Source organism: Orycteropus afer, unplaced genomic scaffold (assembly GCF_000298275.1).
Source record: "Orycteropus afer afer isolate SDZICR_OR568_19922 unplaced genomic scaffold, OryAfe1.0 scaffold00449, whole genome shotgun sequence".
NCBI classification, from domain to species: Eukaryota; Metazoa; Chordata; class Mammalia; order Tubulidentata; family Orycteropodidae; genus Orycteropus; species Orycteropus afer.
The window spans coordinates 69035-76894 of NW_006922036.1; positions in this window are offsets into that span (position 1 = coordinate 69035).

The following is a 7860-nucleotide window of genomic DNA, read 5'->3' on the forward strand; positions in this document are numbered from 1 at the left end:
GTTTGAATGTTGGTCCTCTGGTGTCCCATGGTCTATTGCTCTAAGGGATGTATTACCATAGAGTATGTGGGTGCAGCATTGGGCTGAGAGCCCGCTCCTGGGGGTGAGTTTTATCCCAGGGGCAGAATGTATTCCAGGGGCATAATATTGGGAGTCTCACCAGATTTCATCTGACCAGTAATTCTGGTCGTTATTGAGTTTTTGGATTATGTTCTGTGTTTTGACTCCCACTCTATCCAGGATCTTCAGATTTGATTCTTTCCTGAGTGGTTGGCATTAGTAGCCGGGCACCATCTAGTTCTTCTGGTCTCAAGGGCCATCATGTCCTAGGGCTTGTTCCTTCTAAATGCCCCCCTCCCTTTTTTTTTGCATTCTTCTTCACTTCCTACACTCAGAGACCATTAGTTGCATCTTAGATGGCTGCTTGAAAATTTTCAAGGCCCCAGTCACTACTTACCAATGTAGGATGTGGAGTAATGCTTTTATGTATTTTTTTGTGCCAATTGAGTTTGGTGTCCCCCAGTACTATGGTCCTGAGGCAGCAGATCTATTGGATCTCTTTCCCATAGTGTCTGGATGTCTGTGAGGGATTACTCTGTGTCTGCTTTCTATTGTTTCTGTAAGGACTGCATGTATTTTGTATCACTGGTGTCTGTGCAAGATTGGTCTCAGCTGAATCTATCTTTGGTCTAGAGTATACCTCTGTTCATTGACCCTCATCTGATCATCTCAGGTGTTTATGTGTTTATCTGTATAGCCTAGTGTTTGGTGTTAATGGCAATGTGGCATTGTGGACACATTGATTGGTATTAGCATCTGTCATCTATCTCTTAGGTGCACAATTCAGTGTCCTCTCATTTCCCAATGTTACTGTGGTGGTCATATATCCTTCTCATATATCCCTCCCCATACCCATGTCTGCGTGTAGGCCCCAAATAGCCTGAAATTAATTCTCCCCCTGACCTCCCCATCCTGGTAACCTACTAGGTGACTTCCCTTTCCCAAGCAAAGCCTTCTCTGTCTTTTTACAGTAATAGGCTCATACAGTACTTGTCCTTCTGCGATTGACTTATTTCACTCAGCATAATGTCCTCCAGGTTCATCCACATTGTGAGATGATTCACATATCCCTCATTGTTCTTTAATGTGGCATAGTATTCCATTGTGTGGATATACCATAATTTGTTTATCCACTCATCTGTTGATGGGCATTTAGGTTGTTTCCATCTCTTTGCTATGGTGAATTGAGCTGCGATGAACATAGGTGTACATATGTCTGTTTGTGCACTATCTCTCACCTCTTTAGGATATATTCCTAGTAATGGAATTGCTGAGTCAAATGGTACTTCTATTTTCAGTTTTTTAAGGAAACGCCATACCGTTTGGAACAATGGTTGTACCATTTTACAATCTCACCAGCAGTGTACAAGAGTTCCAATCTCTACACAACCTCTCCAGCATTTGTTGAACTTTGCTATTATTGCTGGGTTGAGATGATATCTCATTGTTGTTTTTATTTTCATCTCTCTAATGATTAATGATCATGAGCAATTTCTCATCTGTTTGTTGGCTTCTTGTATATCTTCTTTGGTGAAGTGTCTGTTTAAGTCTTTTGCCTATTTGTGAATTGGGTTATTTGCAGCAGCATATTGACAGAAAACTTCCAGAAATGTAAGCTGTTTTCAGGAGAGAACATGGGATGAGCGATATCACTTTTGATGTCAGATGGATCTTGGCTCAAAGCAAAGAATATCAGAAAGATGTTTACTTGTGTTTTATTGACTATGCAAAAGTATTTGATTGTGTGGATCATAACAAATTGTGGATAACATTGAGAAGAATGGGAATTCCACAACACTTAATTGTACTCATGAGGAACCTCTACATACACCAGGAGGCTGTCGTTCAAACAGAAAAAGGAAATACTGCATGGTTTAAAATCAAGAAGGCAGTGCATCATGGTTGTATCCTTTACCCATACATGTTCAGTCTGTATGCAGAGCAGATAATCTGAGAAGCTGGACTATATGAAGAAGAACATGGCATCAGGAATGGAGGAAGAATCATTAACAACCTGTGATATGCTGATGACATAACTTTGCTTGCTGAAAGTGAGGATGACTTGAGGTACTTACTGATGAAGATTGAAAAATACAGTCTGCAATATGGGTTACATCTCAATATAAAGAAAACAAAAATCCTAACAACTGGACCTATAAGCAGCATCACAATAAATGGAGAAAAGATTGAAGTTGTCAGAGAGTTCACATTGCTTGGTTCTACAATTGACACCAATGGAAGCAGCAGTCAGGACATCAGACAACATATAGCAGTGGGCAAGTTGGCTACAAAGGACCTCTTTCAAGTACTGAAGAGCAAAGATCTCTCCTTGAGGACTAAGGTGCACCTGACCCAAGCCATGGTATTTTCAATCACCTCATATGCATGTGATAGCTGGACAATGGATAAGGAAGACTGAAAAAGAGTTCATGCTTTTGAGTTGTGGTGCTGGCAAAGAATGCTAAAAGTGTCATGAACTGCTAAAAGATTCAACAAATATGTCCTGGAGGAAGTACAGCCAGAATGCTCCTTGGAAGCAAGAATGGCCAGACGTTGTCTCACCTACTTTGATCATGTTATCAGAAGGGACCATTCCCTGGAGAAGGATATCATGCTTGGTAATGTGGAGTGTTGACAAAAGAGAAGGAGGCCCTCAACAAGATGGATTGACATAATGGCTGTGGCAATAGGCTAAGTATATCAAGATCGTGGAGCTGGTGCAGAACCAGGCCATGTTTCGTTCGGCTGTGCATAGGGTCATTATGAGTCAGACATGACTCGAATGCACTTAACAACAACAAATTAGATAACCTAGATGAAATATACAAATAGCTAGAGACAAAAAAAAAAGAGAAAAAACACCAAAATACACTCAAATATAAATAGAAATTCTATATAACTTGATAACAAGAAAAGACATTGAATTAATGAACAAAACACTTCCAAAAAAGAAAAGGCAGTCGCAGTCTCCAATGGTTTATTTCCCAAAACATTTATTTAATATTTAAAATTAATTATTTTTTGCTATGATTTGGGTGACAATTTACAGGGCAAATTGGTTCTCCATTCCACAATTTCTGCATATTTTGTTTTAGAATTCTATCATGCTATCTCTGGCATCTTTTCTATCACCAAGGCCATATTTTCCAACTACCAGTGATTCTTCTTTGTTTCCAACTTTCATAGTCCAGTCATCAGTAATAATCAATACATCTTGATTGCATGTTTGGTCAATTCCAGAATACAGATGTTAATAAAAATCTTCAATTTCCTTATCTTTAGCTTTGGTGATTGGTTTGTAAATTTGAATAATAGTAGTATTAACTGGGCTTCTTTGTAGGTGTATGAATATTATCCTATCACTGACAGTACTTTACTTCAAGATAGATTTTGAAACATTATGTGTGTGTGTGTGTGTGTGTGTGTGTGTGTGTGTGATGAAGAATGCCATGCCATTCCTCTCCAGTTTCTCATTCCTGGCATAGTAGACCATCTGATTGTCTGATTCAAAATGGCCAAAACCAGGACCTTTTAGCTCACCAATGTCTGAAATATTGATCTTTATGTATTCCATTTCATTTCTGACAACTTCCAATTTTACTTCAAATTTTCCTAGATTCATACATTGTACATTTCATATTCTAACTATTATGATACTGGTGCAAAATTAGATAAATAACAGTTAACAAAGCAGTGTGCCTATAACTAACTCTACACATACATGATTAATTGATTTTTAACAAACATGAAAAGGCACAATTAGAAAAATGAGATGTCTGTATGCAGAGAGTAAAGGGAAGCAGGAAGACAAGAAGGAAGAAGAGAGGAAGAGAGGAAAAAAGCTAAGGGAAGAGAGAGAAAAAATTTAAATCTTATGTTTCACCTTATAAAAAATAACTAAAAAATGTCTATAGGCCTAAAGCTAAAACTATAAAAAGTCTAAAAGAAGGAATAGGAGAAAATTTGGGGGATATTGGGCTAGCAAAGATTTCTTATATGTGATATAGAAGCACAATTCAAGAAAAGAAAAAAAAGAGATAAATATGGCTTAATCAAAAGTAAGAATTTCTACTCATCAAAATAACTATTAAAATAATGAAAACACAAGCCACAGAAAAGGAGAAAATCTTTTCTTTTCATGTATTGAGTAAAGGCCTTATAATTAGAATATACTAGAAAAAACTCTCAAAATGCAATAAAAATCAAACAAAACAACAAAATATTCCAATAGAAGTTTAACCCGAAAGAGCTATTAATGGCAAATAGGCACATACAAAGTTGCTCAACATCATGAGGCATTAAGAAAATTCTAATTAAAAAAAAACAAGATATCATGGCACCCCTATTAAAATCCCCAAAACTGAAAAACTGACCATTAAAAATATTGTCAAAGATATTCTCTAACATGGTCTAGTTTGAGCTATAAAAGGTAAGTAATCTGAGGCTATAAAAGGAAATTTTTCCAGGAAAAGCCCTTTGTGAAACTGCTTAAGAGAACCTTGAAGCTATAGTCTGGAATACAGGAGATGTTCATATACAGAATGTCCAATAGGAGAGCCAGAGACAGGATGGCATCCTGCTAACATTCCATCCTATAAAAAAGAGATCTGGGAAAAACTGAGTGAAATAGACCTAAATAATGATCCTGGAACTCTGAGCATCAAATGAGAGTATAAAGAATTAGATTAAGCTCTGATTGAAAAGGAAGACAGACTAAGCTCAGTGAATGGGGAAAGCAAAGAAGCTGGAAATTGTTGAAGCATTGCCATTTTAAGCAAAGAGGCATAGCAGGCAGACTAGGAGAAAACATCTTCATAGAATTCACACAGCAATAAAGGCACAGTGTAGGCAGATTAGGAAGAATTTAAGGAGGAAGACATTAACTCTCCATTAATCAGCCATATTTACTGCACTGACGACCTCACCTCAAGATAGGACACCAACAAATCCTGGGCCCCTGGATCAATGACAGAAGTTAGACAACATCTGCCCATTCCACCCACAGCACCTCCACAAGACAATCAGAGACCCACATCAACATTCCCATGTGTTATTCCACCAACATGGAGAGAGATTTTAAGTGCCCCAGTGCTGCCAAGCTAAAAACCTAAGAAGGATGCTTATGCCACACATCCAGATATGCTGAAAGAAAGGAAAACAAAAATCAAAGTGAAACAAACAAACAGAAAATCAAGAAATAAATACAACAACTTCAAAATGTCGAAAAATGTGGAAGATGGCGGACTAGGCAGAAAGACTGCATGGACCTTCTTCAACAAAGAAAAGGGAAACCAATTAACAAAGACACAGAAGATAATGGCAAATAGACACATACAAAGTTGGACCCCTGAGCCTTGAAGGGAAGGATATAGAAGTGGACTAAACCCCAACTAGTGAAAGAATTTGCATGAAAATACCAAAAAAAGGAGATAAACAGAGCTGTGGTCTGGCAGCTATCCTGAGTGATCCTGATAGCACAACACAGTTTGGAGATTCCTGAGTGGTTGTAGGACCTAAGAATTAATCTAGAAATCAGCCCTGCTAGCCAGGGACTGCACAGAGGATTACTCTGGTGCCTGGGGAATAAACGGAGAACGTGAAGAGAAAGGTGGGCTGAGCTGTAGACTTTTCCGGTCTGGAGAGTGCTGCCATTTTGAATGTTTAAAAGCAGCTTGACTATTTTGAATATTTAAAGAGACAGCACTCTTGTAGATTCCTGGGGTTGAAGAACACGTTCTGCTTGCCAGCAACACCAAGGACACTCCAGACCTGCAAGACTGAAAAGGTACGACATTCCTCTTATTACTCTTATACCCCACACCGGTTTGGTGCAGCCATCCCCCACTCCCACCTACCTTCTGAGCCCACAGGAACTCCACCACTGTCAGTGTGCTCAGATGGAGCCTGGGTGCCCTGCCCTGAACTCACCAATTTTTATTTTATCCTCTCTTTTTATTTTTATGTTTATATTTTTGTTTTTCACTTTCTTTTTTTTCTGAAGATTAGTTTGCTTGTATTTCTCTGTTTTAAAACAAATATTATTATTAATACTTTTCTCTTTTTACTGTTATTCTTAATCTTCCCCTCCCAGGTCCTAGTTTTCAGCGTTTGTTCTTTTCCCTGTTCCTGGTTGAAAATTTTTATTTATTACTTATTTATTTAAATGTAAGGGTTTTTTTTCCTCCTCTTTTTCTCATGGTTAACCCCATTCCTTGTTTTTCTTTTTGCATTTTTCCCTTTTTTTTTCCTTCATTATTCTTCTTCCCTACCTTTTTTCTCTTAGTGCCCTATCCTTAGATATTGCAGATTTTCTTGTTTTTTCTTCTTCTATTTCCCTTTTTCTTTTTTTGGTTACTGTTCCTGTGTGATTACATGGTGTGTTTTCATCCATATGCTTTTAGTTTCCTGATGGTTATTCAATTGTAATTTGTGTCTAATTGACTTGGAGACAACAGCAGTCTCCATAAGACAAAACCACACCCACACCTCCTGCAACATCACTTAATGAGTGAGAGCCACTAATTCCTTCTCCACCAATAGGCCAATGACAAAAAACCTCCAAGAAGAACCTGAATCACCTTTGGCTGCTCTTCCCAAACAGTCAACAGAGATCTAAATACAACAACGCCATGATGCCTCGGAGACAACAGACCATCACAGTCGACACAAAGAAGCAGATAAAATGGTAGAAAAAAGAGAGCAGGATAAGGACCCAGAAAACATCACTGAGGAAGAAGCAGCATGGGAACTCTCTGATAAGGAATTCAAAAGAATTATCTTTAGGTATCTTCAAAGGATTGAGAGACAAACCAAAGAAAACACAGAAAAAAACTTAGAAGAATTTTGGAAGAAAATACAAGAACAAAATAACATATGAAAAATTAAAAATGATTCTAAATCTACAGATAGAAATCCAGAAGATTAATACTAAATTGTCATAAATAGATAACACATTGGAAGGACAAAAGAGTAGAATTGATGCAATGGAAGACAGAATCAATGATATTGAAGACAAATACCTGAATACTTCTTTGGAAAGGGATCAATCAGAAAAAAATCAAAATAAAGTGAAGAAAGCCTAAGGTTCATGTGGGATACAATCAAAAAGAATAACTAACATGTCTTTGGAAATTCAAAACAGGAAGAGAAAAACAAAATCACTGAGAAAATTTTCCAAGATGTTTTGGAGGAGAACTGCCCTGATAAGATGAAAGATGACAATGTATCAATTCAGGAAGTCCAATGAACCCAAAACAGGATAGACCCCAAAAGAAAATCACCAAGACACATCATCATCAAACTCATCAAAACCAAAGAAAAAGACAAAATCTTGAGAGCAATGCAGGAAAAACAAAAAGTTACCAACAAAGGACACCCAGTAAGAATAAGCTCTGATTTCTCAACAGAAACCATGCAAGTGAGAAGGCTATGGGATGGTATATATAAAACTCTGAAAGAGAAAAATTTCCAACCAAGAATTATATACCCGGCAAAATTGTCCCTCAAATATTTTGGTGAAATTAGATTTCCAGATAAGCAGAAACTATGGGAATTTGTTAAAACCAGACCAACCTTACAAGAGATGCTAAGGGAGTCATTTGAACAGAGAACCCAAAATAGCAAGTAACAACCAACCATTAATACACAAGATGACATAACCCAGAAACCACAGCTATGGACATATCCAAAGTGAAGTGAGCTTACAACATTGTAAACAGGGAACCAGAGACATCAATCGGAAAGTGAGGACAACTACAAACAAAAAGAGGGAAAAAACTGTGTAGTTACAGAACTTCTAAA